The sequence below is a fragment of the Serinus canaria genome, chromosome 3 (genome assembly GCF_022539315.1).
Source record: "Serinus canaria isolate serCan28SL12 chromosome 3, serCan2020, whole genome shotgun sequence".
Classification (NCBI taxonomy): Eukaryota; Metazoa; Chordata; class Aves; order Passeriformes; family Fringillidae; genus Serinus; species Serinus canaria.
In genome coordinates, this window is record NC_066316.1 from 90,568,415 (window position 1) to 90,582,934 (window position 14,520).

The following is a 14,520-nucleotide window of genomic DNA, read 5'->3' on the forward strand; positions in this document are numbered from 1 at the left end:
CTCATACAAAATAATCTGTGAATAATGTTATGTTAGAAATAAGAAAATCATATCATTTAAGGTGAAGGACTTGCCTGAGTTCACATAGTGTTTTAGAAGCAAAGGAAGGAACATTTCCTGGGAACTGTCATTCCTATTCAACATTTTTGATATATAATAACTGAGTACATGTCAAAATCTGAAATGACACCTTTTTATGTTTTATACATACATGGATGATATTCTGCATAAGTACATGTATACTTGGAAGCTTTAATAATTACTTATAAAGTTGGAGGTATAAACAAATGATTTATTCTCACTTGTTTTCTTGAACAAAATCTTTGTAAGTTTCTCTTCCTTCATCTTTGAGGCGAGCTATTTTTGGTTGTCTTATCTCCTAATAAATCCTGCTTTTTCAAGATTTGGAAGAGGGAGAGGTGAAGGGTTGGAAGGTGTGTTAATTCCAGATTTTTGTGTATTGTTTACTAAATGATAAATCAAACCAGATTTTTGAAAAGCCAGCATAAGAGATCTTGTAATTTTTAATGTTTGCATCTGCACCACATCATAGAAAAACATGTTCATCACCCTCCTCAGCCCATCTGAGTCAAGTGCATTATTGCCAAAGAATGTGTAGTGTGAGAAGCATAGTCTTAAACCCAGAGGATTCAGCAACTGACAGGAGTGAAATATTTAAAAAGAAGAAGGTTGTAAGGCTTTGCTTTTCATTATTACTTTACCAATTACTTATTGATTCTGTCCTCTCTTGGATTTGTTGTATGCTAATTGATCATGACAAAAAAGGAAATATTTAATTGACTGAGATGCAGATTTGCTAAAAACTCTGGAGATTTTAGGGTATTTTCTGAGATTTTGTAGTCTTTTTTATTTATTTCCCCATTAATATCTCTCAGTTGCATGTGAGACTGTAAAGTCTATAAAGCTCTTCTGACTGTCTGCTCAGCCCCCCCAGCCCTGAAATCAGTCCAGATGGGTATTTGCCCAGAATTTAATCTAATAACAAGACTTGCTAGCTAAGATTTCATGTAAATATGTCCATATTTCTAATCCAGTTCAATAGCAGAACTACTTCCCCAGCTATAACACTTGTTTAACTGATGGTGTAAGAAGATGCTTGTGTTTTGTCAATTCCACTTTCCAGATTACATTCTCTCTTCCCTTTCACTTGGATTACAAACTCTCTGGGACAAAGAACACTTTTTTTTCCCCTGGATTACTGCCATTCTTTGCACAGGCCTACTGGTTTTCTTCTAGCATTCCTAAACAGGGATCTGTTGGTTTTGCACTGCCTGGTTTTGGTTTGGGGGGGGCCACAGAGGTGGCTTCTGTGAGAAGCTGCTAGAATCTTCTAGCATGTCCAGCAGAGCCAGTCCTTGGTGGCTCTGCAGATGGACCTGCTGCTGGCAAAAACTGGGCCAACGAGAGAGGCTGTAACACCTCTGCAATGACATATTTAAGAAGAAAATCAAAACAAACTGAAGCACAGATTTTTCTAGCCAGAGAGGAGGTGGAGCTGAGAGCATGTGAGGGAAAACAACATGGACATGTAGCAGACACGGGGCTTGCAAGGGCCCCGTGGAGAACAGAGGCCTAAAGGTAAGAAAATGCCAAGTCATAGTGACTAGGCCAGAATCCCCTTTCTTCCATCTTCCCGACCCTAGCTTATCTCTCTGTGGCCCCATAGGTTACTTTTCCCTAACCTCCACTATTGGACAATTTCTGATCCCTTCTATCCCTATATAAGGGGCTACTTTAGCCCATTCTGGGAGAAGAGCTGTCGCCGGAACCCTTCATGGACCTCCCAATAACCCTCACTGTGGAATCACCAGTGCTGCCTTCTCTCTCTCTCACTGTCTACGTGCCTGGAAGCCACTGCTAGCCAAAGCACCTTTAGCAAGCTAAGAGCTGAAAACTATAAAACAGCTGAAAATCACTAAGAGCTGATAATCACTTAAGCTTGCTAAGGTAGCCACGGCTGATAGCAGGCTTGGGTATCTGGACACTCAGCCTCCAAAAGGCTGAGCTATCTGGCCTGAGCTTGCCTGCCTGCCTTGGGGCACGCAGACCCTGCAGGAACCCAGCCATCCGGCTGTACATGGCCCCTGTGGCTTTATGGACTTACCAAGGTCGGTGCAGAAGGAAGGGAGGAGGTGCTCCAGGCGCCAGAGCTGAGATTCCTCTGCAGGCCGTGGTGAGACCACGGTGAAGCAGCTGTGCCCCTGCAGCACATGGGGATCCACAGGGAATGCAGAGATCCACCCACAGCCCATGGGGGAGGTGCCCATGCTGGAGTGGGTGGATGCCTGAAGGAGGCTGTGATCCAGTGGGAGAGCCAAATGGAGAGGGAGAGCCCTTGCTTCCAGGCTGGAGCAGCCTATCCTTGGAGGACTGCACCCCGTGGAAGAGTGACCCGTGCCACAGCAGTTTTTGGAGGACTGTGTGCCTATGGGAGGGACTCACATTGCAGCAGTTTTGGGAGGACTGCTGCTAATGAGAAGAGAGCCATGGCAGAGAAGTTGATGGAGAACTGTCTCCCATGTGAAGCCACAGCCTCACAGGGGAAGGACTCCTCTCCCTGAGCAGCAGAAGAAAACCTCGGGTGATGAACTGCCCCAAACCCCCACACCCTGTCTTCCTGCACTGTCAGTGGGAAGGAGGGAGGGGCTGGGGGGTGGGGGGAAAGGTGCTTTTAAGGGCTTATTTTACTGCTCATTATCCTACTCTGACTTTGTTAGCAATAAATTCACTTTGTTCTTCCAAAGAGAGTCTGTTTCATTCTTGAAGTGTTTTTCCTGGTCCTTATATGAACTCATGAATCCTTTGTTAAATTTTCCTTTCCTCTGCCCAGCTGTAGCAGGAGAGAGTGAGTGAGCTTTTAGACAACTGCAGGATCTTTTACTGAAAGCTGATGAAGAGGATAACAATCCCTTGTGTCTTGAAAAATACATGTTTTATTCCTGACATTGAAATTTTAAAGCAATTTGTTAAAAATCGATTATGCAGTTTCTAATTTAAGTACATACAAGATTTATTTAAAATGAAGACAAAAATCTGCCAGAAAATTTTAGTCATTCACAGAAAATGGTGACATGTTTATTAACATGGAGTTCATGGACAATTACGGGTATGCACAGTTTTACACTCCACCCACACTCAAGCTGCCCAGCTATAAGCAAACCTGTCTGACAGCTAGTAGGAGAGTTAGCTCTGCCTGCTCTGAGGGTAGGCTAAGCCTTCCCCAAGAGTAAATATATTAGCTTGGGCTTTGCATTTGGCTTAATACTGTCCATAATGAATCTTCTGGTGCACAGCTGGCTCCTCATGAAGGCAGAGCAAAGCGTGACAGAGTGGGAACCTTGCCTGAGATTGGTTTATCATGAAACAGCACCTTTAGGGACTCTACTACAATGTAACATGTTCTTTCATATTCGAGATATTTTTTTAGAATACCCAAACATAGAATGTTTTCTGCTTTTTAGAATTGACAAAAATACATGATTCACACAAATTAAATTAGTTAAAATTGTATTTTAGCAAGGTTTTATTTACACAAGACTACAGTAATTAATCATGGTGTGGCAATAATGAGCTATCTGTAAATAGGTAGCTGTCTTCAATAGGAACTGTTAGAGTTATTATCTGAACTCAGTGTGTCTTTTCAGAGGGACAAAGCCCAGTATTTTGCAATTTCATTTATTTTCTATTTTACAGAGAATACAATAAAGCAATGACGTATTAGCTTTGATCTCACAGAAGCCAAAGCAATGCAAAAAAATTGCTATGAATTCTGTACTCTCCCCTACTGACCATTTTTATCCATTGTAAATTTGGTTTCATTTCACTGGTGCTTTTCTACATCCTGTGTTGGAAGCATCTAATACTGATTTTTCTTCACTTGAGTTATACATCTTCATCTTGACTCAAATTATTTGCCTTGATGCATGTATTTTTTTTCCAAAGGAAATGAGGTTTTTGCTGTGTTTCAACATTACTACTCCATGAAAGAAACACATTATATTTCATGCCAACATAATGAGACAGTTTGAGATATATAAAGTATATATTCCTTACATTGCTTCCTGCTAAACATTAAAATTTTGTTATATTTCTAGCTTATGCCATCTGAATGAAAATCGATGATGAGGGAAAAGACAAGTCCTATTTATAGAGAACTCCTACACCTCAAGACAAGCTGTGTCTGATCTCTCCCACTGGATGATTAGAGCAGGAAAGGACCAGCAGCAGGTCAAAAGTGCTGCCTGTGCTGAGATTGATGCAGCTGAGGAGACTGTTGTGCCCAAGGAGCAAAACCTGCAGGTGACTGGGATAAAGCATCTCTTGGAGGGAAGGATAGTGCAAACCACTGAGAAGAGTTCAGTTACGATCAGAGATGATGACTCCAGTAAATCCTCTGAAGTGGAAGAAGAGGTTAATGAACAGAGAGAGAGTGTAAGGAAGGGAGAGATGAAGATTTGTTCTGACCTGTAACAGGAAGCTGCTCTGGCAGCACTTGCTTGAAGTAGGACATAGGCAATGGCCAGCAGGTATTTTTTAATGTGATCCCTGAACACTGCTGCAGGCATCTGATTAACTGCTTGATTGTAGAAAACAGAACAGTTAAAGTCCATTAATATTTAGGTTTAATGTACATAATTCTGAGAATCACTGCGGCTTACATACATTCATTCTACAGTTAGAAAAGCTGATTTTTTTTAAATAACTAAAAAGAATCTTTTCCTTCTTCCACAGCTTCATGTTAAAAAAAATTAATTGAACATTGCTGTCCTCAGAAGATAATCCTGCCAGCATAGTGAAAATTGTAGGATAAACTGAAGTTCATATTAACTGGAACTATTTATGCAACTATTTCTGTCAGGAATGCTGATCTGTTTTGGGCTGAGGGGATGACGTGCATGTTTTTCAAAAACTCTGTGTCCTCAGAATACTGATGAGCAGTGGTGGTCTTTGCCTTGATATGTAATTTGAATGAAGACCTTTTTGCTGTATGGTGTCATTGACTCCTCAAAGTCAGAGTTCAAGCAGCTGCTGGAGATAACTGTGCAGCAGAGTCAGCAGAAATGGCATGGTGTGGGTATCAGGTTCACAGACAAGCACACAAGCTGGCATCACCAATGAAGATGAATATGCATTAGGACAATCTTAGTAGCCATAGTAGAGTACAGACACACAACCCTTCTGCAAGTCCTGCTGCAGAGGCAGTAATCTGTATCAGCAGGGTGATAAGGAAGAGCTAAAAGGGGATTCAAAGCCCATGGTGGAGTTTGCTTATACTAAAGCCACAAAATAATTCATGTGTTTGTGATATGAGCAGATGTCTAGCTATTAGGAATTTGACTGAGATCTTCAGGAGATCTTTAATGAACAGCGTTTAATACCACATTTAGCTTCTGTGAAATCTGGACTTTGTTAGGGAAGAACAGACTAGATGAGACATACTCCTGATCCCTTAGAATATTATATCATTGACCCAATTATTATCCTGCTGGAAGCTGTATCAGCTCAAACCACTTGGTGAGTATACTGGGCTTCCATGGTTTGGGGGACTTTGGCTTTTCTTTTTGTTATATTAGTAACACAAGATACAACAAATTTAAAGATTGAAAATTATATTTGAGGCGCAATTCTAATGGGTGTTAAAACTCTTGCAGTGGAAGTACAGTATCATGATTGCACAATACTGGAAAAGCTTAATTCAAAGGGAAATGGCCCGATATTCTACTTCTGCTGATTTTGTAGTTAATGCAATCAGAACTATAGTAGTTGGACTTTGCGTACGTATGCTGGTTCAAATAAGGTTAATTTCTTTTTATAAAAATACATGGTAATCAACAGCACTTATTCTGCCTGATTATAAACCTTTTTGTAAGAACTTAAATTTTGGTTAGGATTTCATGTGTGAAAACATACATATGCCCACATTCATACCTGCATGTGTTCTCTAATGGTACCTGCATTTGGCCAGGAGAACAATTGTGTGTAACATCCGACTGTGAGACTGTAAATTTCCTTGGATCTAAACCAAGCATCTCTCACTTGTGATCAAATCATCAATCACCTTCCATGCAGCAACTGTGAATTATCTTTGGTGTCTTGACAAAGAAGATTAATATTTCAGTTTGGGCAAAAAGGAAATAGGAATGGACCTAGATATCCCTTTCTGAGTGATTAAAAAAGAATTTATTTTAGTAATTTTTAAACATTTAATCTTATACATTTTAATTTTATTTCATATGATTTTATTTTATTTTGCTTTTGAAAGAAAGGACATTTTGCAACATTAGTGAAATCCAAATAATAAACTGATGATTTTTTAAGTTGCTTGGTGGTTAAGACATAAAAGATATTTCAACAATTTTCTAAGAAAAGTTGCATTAGAAATTACATTACATCGGATGAATAGTTATAACCTTATGAATTTTCTCCAAAGAAAATATTATTATATTTATGTCAAAGTAAGAAGAGATCTTTTATAGATGGAAGTCAGTAGAGTGCTATGAAAATTAGAAGTATGAAGTTGAATTACGGCTTATAATTTCTTGTAAAACTCTTTAAAATGTTAATTTGGCCATAGTTTTTTTTTTTCTTGCAGCTTCAACTTTGTTCGGCTAATCTGTGTGGCTTTCTGGAGGGCAAATAAGAGAACTATTTGTATATACACTGCAGATTCAGAAATTTAAAATTAATTTCCTATTACGTAAGTATGAAAAGAGTGAGCCAGAATGAGAGTTTAGTAAATAAATATAACAAGTTTACATGTTTACATGTTTTTTACATGTTAAGGGCTTTTGTCACAATAGTTGCAGGATTTTCTTTAAAATACTATGAACTTGTACTTTCAGTTCAAAATATGTTTATTTCTAATATTCCCATGCCTCCTGGACTTGGAAACTTGGTAGAACCATCAAACTTCATAAGACTAAGGAGTGATAGTCCTGTCATGTACAAACCCATGCAGCTGTGGTGGGTCATTTAAATGCAATTTCCTGTTTCCTGCACATTTCTCTGTCAAAAAGAGTCTTCTCTAAAAGAGCTATAAATTCTATTTCCTATATTACCAAAGCTCACTTCAAACAGTAAAAGTAATATTAGCAGAATTTCTTTGTAAAAATCCTGTTTGTGTTGTACATCAAATACATGAAAAAACTCCTTTATATACTGTTGGAATATGGGCTGATGCATAAGAGATGGTGCTAAAGCTGTAAAAGATGGATCCTACAGAAATTCTCTGACCACTGAACAGAGAGAATATTTACTCTGTACTTCATGTCTTACTGCTGTCAGGTTTATTGTTAAGGAAAATAAAAAATGAAAAATTCAGCCAAGTCCAAAGGTGTTAGAGAAAAAGCAAGCAAAGATCCAAGCTGTTGTGCCTGAATTAGAATTGCTCTTCCATCTCCTGTGAATTTTTTTAAACTTTCGTATGTTGAGCTTTGAGGGTAGCGTATTCTCTGAAATGGTAGAAACAAAAATATTTTAACATTCTACATTCTGTACCACAAGTGTATGATCCTTCTTTTTCTTCATTTTTTTCCTTTTTTCATTTCTTTTTTCTTTTATCTTTCTTTTTTTTTCTTTTTTTCTCTTTTCTCTTTCTCCTTTTCTTTTCCATTTTGACAGCCATCAGTGTTCTCTACTCCTCTGGCAAGGATGAAGGGAGCTGTGCAAAGAGCTCCTTGCAGTGTCCCATTACAGAGGAATGAATTTCTGAGGCAACAGAAGATGTTTACACAGTTGTTCATTGTATGATTCCACAAGGACATTTCATTCAGATAGTAAAATATCCTCAACAGGTTATCAACACATGCCATTTTAAAAGCAGCAGGAAGTGACCAAAATGGACCAAGAGAAGGCAAGAAATTTCATGGATTCAGGTTTCTAATTTCTCTGCTCAAATCTAGATTTGTACTCTGTTTTCAAGACTGCTAACAAGCACCAGCTTGATATGTGTCTTTCAGCAAAATTCTCCATTAGTCCCTATATTCCTGTTCCAAGTTTCCTGGAACAAGACTAGTTCCTTCAACACATAAGCTTTGATGAGACTGTCTGAATTTATATTAGTCCATCTAAATTTTTGTCAGACAGACTCTGCTCTCACAAGTCCTGGAGAAATCACTGAGAACACCCAGGACTCATTCATTTTAAGTGCTCCACTCTACATGGTTTGTAGCAGCTGAAAGTGACAATTACAGTAGAAGTAGTCTCTTAGAGGTGTAGGAAGAAGGAGGCACAGGATGATATGGAAAATGTAGCTACCAATTTTTAACAAATCTTCAATGAGCATACACAAATTTCTTCAGAGAACTAGAGCTACATCAGACTTTGCTGGATATTAGCAGAACAGGCAAAAAATATCCTGCTGAAGATTCCTTTCACTACACTGCCATGCCCAAGCCCAACTTCAAACTTGGGCCTCTTGAAGAAAATTCTGTTTGAATGTTTTAACCCAGAGCAACATTTTATTAGCTAGCACACTCCTGAATGTGTCTGAAAAAAGTTCAGCTAAGGTAACAATCCTCCACAGATATCTTCTGCAATGGTTTGATGTATAAAAATTGAATCAAATTCATTGAAACAATAAAACAATAAGTCAGACAGATAAGGGGAAACCTGCTGGATGAGGTATTGAAAGAAATATGAAAATTGCAATGGCCTGTGTAGGACACACTGATGACAAACCCCAGAACTGTCGCTGCTAGATTTGGTTAGCTACAAACATACCTCTTTATTAACTATATGGATCATGGAATCATAGAATGGTTTGGGTTGAGATACCTTAAAGATCATCTTGTTCCACCCCCCTGCCATGGGCAGGGAGCTTTCACTGACCAGTTTGTGTGGAGTTCCATTCAGCTTCCAGAATCACCTCCTTCACCCTTCTGGCCTTGAACACTGCCAGGAATGGGGTATCCACAACTTTCTGAGCAAGCCGTCCAAGTGTCTCACCACACACAGAGTAAAGAATGTGTTTGTAACACGTAGCCTAAACCTATGCTGTTTTGAGCTATTCCCTCTTATCCTTTCACAACATGTTCTTGTTAAAAGTCGCCCTCCATCTTTCTTGCAGGCTGCCTTCAGCTACTGGAAGAACAGAATTAGGTCATCCTTAAGCGTTCTCTTTCCAGGCTGCACAGTATGAATTCTCTTAGCCTTTCCTTATGGGAAGGGTGCTCCACCCCCTTAATCTATTTGGTAACCCTCTATAGGACTTGCTCCAACAGGTCCTTGTCCCTCCTGTACTTGGGACTTTAGAGCTGGTTGCAGCACTCAGGTGGGATCTCACCAGAGTGGAGCAGAGGGGCAGAACCCTGTCCTCCACCCCGCTGCCCATGCTGCTTTGAATGCAGACCGGGATACAACTGGGGGCTGCAAGGACACATTGCCAGGGCATGTCTGATCACTCATCTGCCAGCATCTCCAAGTCCTTCTTGGCAGGGCTTCTCTTGATCTGTCCCCCAGCCTGAAATGATGCTGGGGGTTGCCCCAGCCCAGTTGCAGGACCTTAGACTTAGTCTTATTAAACCTCATGAGATTCCCATGGGCCCACTTCTTGAGCCTGTCCACATCCCTCTGAATGACATCCTGTCAGATGTATCAGCCATAACATTCAGCCTGGTGGCATATAAATCAGTCTTATTTACATCCCATCCAGTATCTCCTCATAGCATTCTCTTCTAAGAGACTTAAGCACATGGAGTTGATAACCATTTATTTTTCATTAGGCTTCTCAAGTCTCTTGAAAATCTGTGAAACTGCCAAAACCAAACACTCATTACCTGCAATTAAAAGCAACTGTCTATAGATTTATGTAAATAAAGAAAAAAATTAAAAACAAATTAGATATTCAAATGTAATTATTTCTGGATAATGGAAGCAATGGTCCCCAAAGGTGATTGCATTGAACTTGACATCTAGGCAGGATTAGTCACGTTTACATTAGCTACCTTCTCACTAGATCTTTCTCTAATTTGTTCTCAAAGACCTCCAATATCAGAAATACTTAACCTTCCTCCCTGATCCAGTGTTTCAATATGGTTTATTCTCAAATTTAATCCCAGCCTCTTTTATTGGTAATTAAGCCCATTGCACCACCAGTGTGCAAAAGACACTTCCTTCCTCAGTACATCAGTCCTCAAGTATGTAAAAAGCTGTGCGTCTATAGCTTTATGTAAATATAAAAAATTAAAAATTAGATGGTCACCTTTTTTTTTTTTTTTTTAATTTGGTCTAAATAACTCCCATTTTTTTCTTACAGGTTTTGTTTTCTAGCTCTCTGGTCATACTAGTCTTGATTCAAGACTTTTCAGAAGGTCCAGCTCCTTTGAAATATATTCCCGCTGGAGCATTTCCACTTCTGGGTAGAGCAGATTTCACAGGTCTGACAAGATGTAGCTCTTTTTATGTTATTCCACATGGTATGTGTCTTTTTTGCAGCAGTGGAAAATATTTCACAACAAGGCAAAAGTTTAAACATTAATGTTCATCTTTATGGCATGCAGTAATCTTTAGTTCCACCAAACAGCCACTTGCCCACCTTCCTGTGTGTCACTGACAATTCTTGCCCTGATTCCTTGATTCCTCCCCAATGTTCCTCAGGCTGCACCAGTCTGAGCACAACAGGGTGGACTATTGTACAAAAATACTTTTTCAGAATTCCTTTTAGGTGCTCTAGACTTCTTCTCTCTTTGAACTCCCAGCTTAGTATTTAAACCTGTTTCATGTATGAATCCAAATACCTTGGAAAGCTACTTGCTCTTTTTATCTCAGTATGTTAATAATCATATCCAGAAGTAGTCTAAAGTGAAATTTAGACACATAAGTTCACTTAATCAATACAGAAAACATCCCAAATGCTTAAGCAAAGGACAGTACACACACCTAAAAGAAGACTATAATCTAGCAAAACCTCCTTTAAACTGGAATTTAGATGTCTAGTAGCTACATGACAATCCAATCTACTTGTTTTCTTAACACTTTATACAAAATTAGTTAGGTGTCTCCTTAATTAGTTGAGAACAGTGTAAAACTAAACTTAATTACATGTGCTTGTTCAGAAGTACTTATTCTGGAAGACATCTCGTGCTTTGAGCTTCTTATTAATCCAGAATGGGTGTCCTTAATCCGTAGTTTTTATGAAGGTCTCTGGAGAAGGCTGATTATGTTTAGGAGTAACCTTTCAGTCTGAATGTAAACTAGTCTAACTCCTAAATGTACTTAGGAATTAGTGACATTTTCTGTTTTGTGAGCCAATAAAATTCTAATTGGTCTAATTAAAAAAACCCCTACATTTATTAAAAGGCTCAAAGGACCAATACAGCACTAGTGTGTGGATGTCTTCAGACCAGCTCTGCTGCACAGGAATCCACCCATCCTCACAGTCTCTAATTTTCCAGTTAAAAACCTATATTTAGTAGAAATAATATTTAAAGACCTTTTCTCGTCCCCAAGTAGGGACTCTAGGTACTTAGCTTAGGAGGAATGAACTATTTGTTATGTCCCTTGGCAAAGAAATGCCTACATTAGATGGACAACTCCATCCTAAATCTTAATCACTAAGAAAATATTAAAATCCTGCTAGAATATTCATCTAGAAAAGATGTTATTTTTCTCCTGATCATCTCAGTGCCTGGTTTATTTGAATTCCTATGCTGTAGGACTCTGGTACATTCGAATTGAAGATCCTGGTCAAATACAGATATTACTGATCAAAGTAGCATTCTTCATTTTCACCACTCTTTACAAGCAGGAACTAAGTCAGGTGCCTTTCACAGTATGCAAAAATCCCTAGTGACAGAAAACGGGTGATCTTTCAGTGAAAAGTAGTTAAAAAGCCTGTGGTCATACATGCTGGTGGTCATACACCAGATAGAAAAAAAGGGAGAAATTCATGTCTGAGCACATGAGAATATATTGCTATTATTAATGATTGCGTCAGCATAATGCATCTTAAAAATAGAAGTCACTATTTCTGGGACAATAAATTCCAGACACAACCTCAAAATTGCCAAAGTAATGGTGGAATTTGTCATGTTAGACAGTATTTTACTTCTCTTACTAAGGCATCTCAAAATGCTTAGAAACTTTCCATTTCATGAAGTTTATGAAACAGAGAATTAAATTAATTAACTCTTGCCCTGAGTAAATGGACTTAACCGCCTGTAACATCGGGGTTTTTTGCGTCAAAACACACTAAGTATGCAACATTTTTATGACTCTTCTGTGACCTGAAATCTTCCTTTGAAAATCAGTTCAACTCTTCTCCCAGCCTCCAGCTGGTACTTTTGTAATAATGGTATTTGACATTAAGTAACAAGAAGTAAGCTGAAGAGAGGATGTTAGTTCAGCCAATGTCATATCCAGCTACAAGTGAAATCTGATGCAGACAGGTGTAAAAGCAATGAGCTATGAACGGAAGCTGCATTTTCTTCAATCAGAGGCAGATAGAGACATTGATATGACTTCAGCTCTGCTTCAGGAGACCTAGCCCAGACTCATACAAAGCTTTGATTGGTTTTTAGAGACCAAAAAGTGTGTTGCTAGAAAAAAAAAAAGTCTAAAACTTAGTGCCAAGGATGTTGTAAATTCGGTATATCTAAAGTATTCTGCGTTTTTTTGTCCTGCTAGGAAAGAGCATTCTTAATCTGCTGTTTCCCAAGAACTGTGTGGAATGTGTTGAATCTACAATTAAACATTGATTGTAAGGGTGATATTGAAATGAAGGAGGAAAAAAAAAAATAGCAAAATCAAAAGAACTTCAATAACTATTTGAACATTGCCCATGAAACTCCTGAACATGAAAAGAAATCTACAGAGGGGAAAAACATTTATAGGATGAACTATATTTTTAAAAGTACCCTACTCTAGAGACACTCCTTTGAAATATCGAAGGGATTGCATTGTTTGTTTTCAGCTCTTTAGGAGCTATGGCAACTCAATTAATTGTCAAAATGGTAATTTAAATAAGTAATTATAAGTGAAGTTGATTTACTGTCCTTAAATTTGTTTTTGCTCTTCTAATTTATTTTCTGGTGTTTTTTTAATGCTTTCATCCTCTCAATATTATTATGTAATATGTAAGAATGAAAGAGCGTCTTATTACCAAAAAATATAATAAAACTACAAAGTAGAAACAGCTGTGCTGCATAAAAAACAGTAACCAGACAGAACTGGGGCCTGCACAGATGTGTAAAAAAGGTACAAGAGCACAAAATGCATGTAATGAAATTCCAATTTCTTTGGAATCAAATTTCTGAACCAGTGATTATAACTTTGAGTTGAATATCCTTTGTGAGTTTCACTTTTGTGAATTACTTTTTGAATGCTGAAAAATTTTGGCTTTTACAACAACTGTTTTCAATTAATTCTAAAGTTCATGAATACATGTCATGGAAATGCACCTCCTTCTTATTGTTTTAAACATGCCACCTCATAATTTCTTTTAATTTCCACTAATTCTCATAAGGTTCAAGAAAAAACTGTTTTCTATTTCCTTTCTCCCAGTTATTCCATGCTCTTAAAGATTTCTTTATTGTCTTTTTCAGGGTGAAGAATCTTTGTCTATTGATTTGTCCCTCTTATAAAAATTCATTCACTCTTCCCTGCAGGTGAGCAATATTGTTTTTTGAAATTGTCTAACCAGAACAGTAATCAAGAAAGGGGCATGCTGTGGATTGTTTAAAAGTATGAACATAGTCTTTTTTCTGTCAGGCATTTAATTCCTAGTAATTTATTACATTTGATCTGCTTCATTTATGACTACTGAGTAATGAACTGATGTTTGCATAAAAAATTATTGATGTCACATCCAAAACTTATTTCACAGTGTCCTTGTATGTTTGAAATTAGGATAGGTTGTCCTCATAAAAAAATAATTTCCTTTTAATAAATATGGAATTATGTTTGCCATTTTATTTCTCAAACACTTGGCATACGATGATAAAATTCTGAAATTTTTGGTGAGTTTTCCTCATTATGACCCCAAATAACTCAATATTGTTAGAAACCTTGGCCATCTCATTCAAGTTCTTATAAAAATCATGGATAAATAAATTGACTAGCACATCTTAGCATTAATTCCTATCAGATTCTAATAATGTTCTCAGCCATTTACACATACCTTATTCCTACTTTTTAATTCTACTCTTTTAAATTGCTGTTTACACTTTTAAGGAACTTCCCATTTATCCCATGCCAACTGAGATTTTCTTCAGAGTTCTGAATAAAAGCTTTTTCAAAAGCTTTATGGAGATTGTAATAGCCTGCAGCAACTTGATGACTCTTGTTCTTCAAGAGAAGGAGTTTTTTAAAGAATTCTAGTAGATTAGCAAGATGTGATTCCTTGCTCCGAAAACCAGTGTTTGGCTCAACCCCAGAATATCACACACTACTGTGATTGTGTGTATGTGTATGCACAGTCTGCCTCCTATTAAACTTTCTACCATTTTCTTTCAGCACAGAAATCAGATTTCTTATTTGTAGGTTTGGGGGGTTTATTTTAGA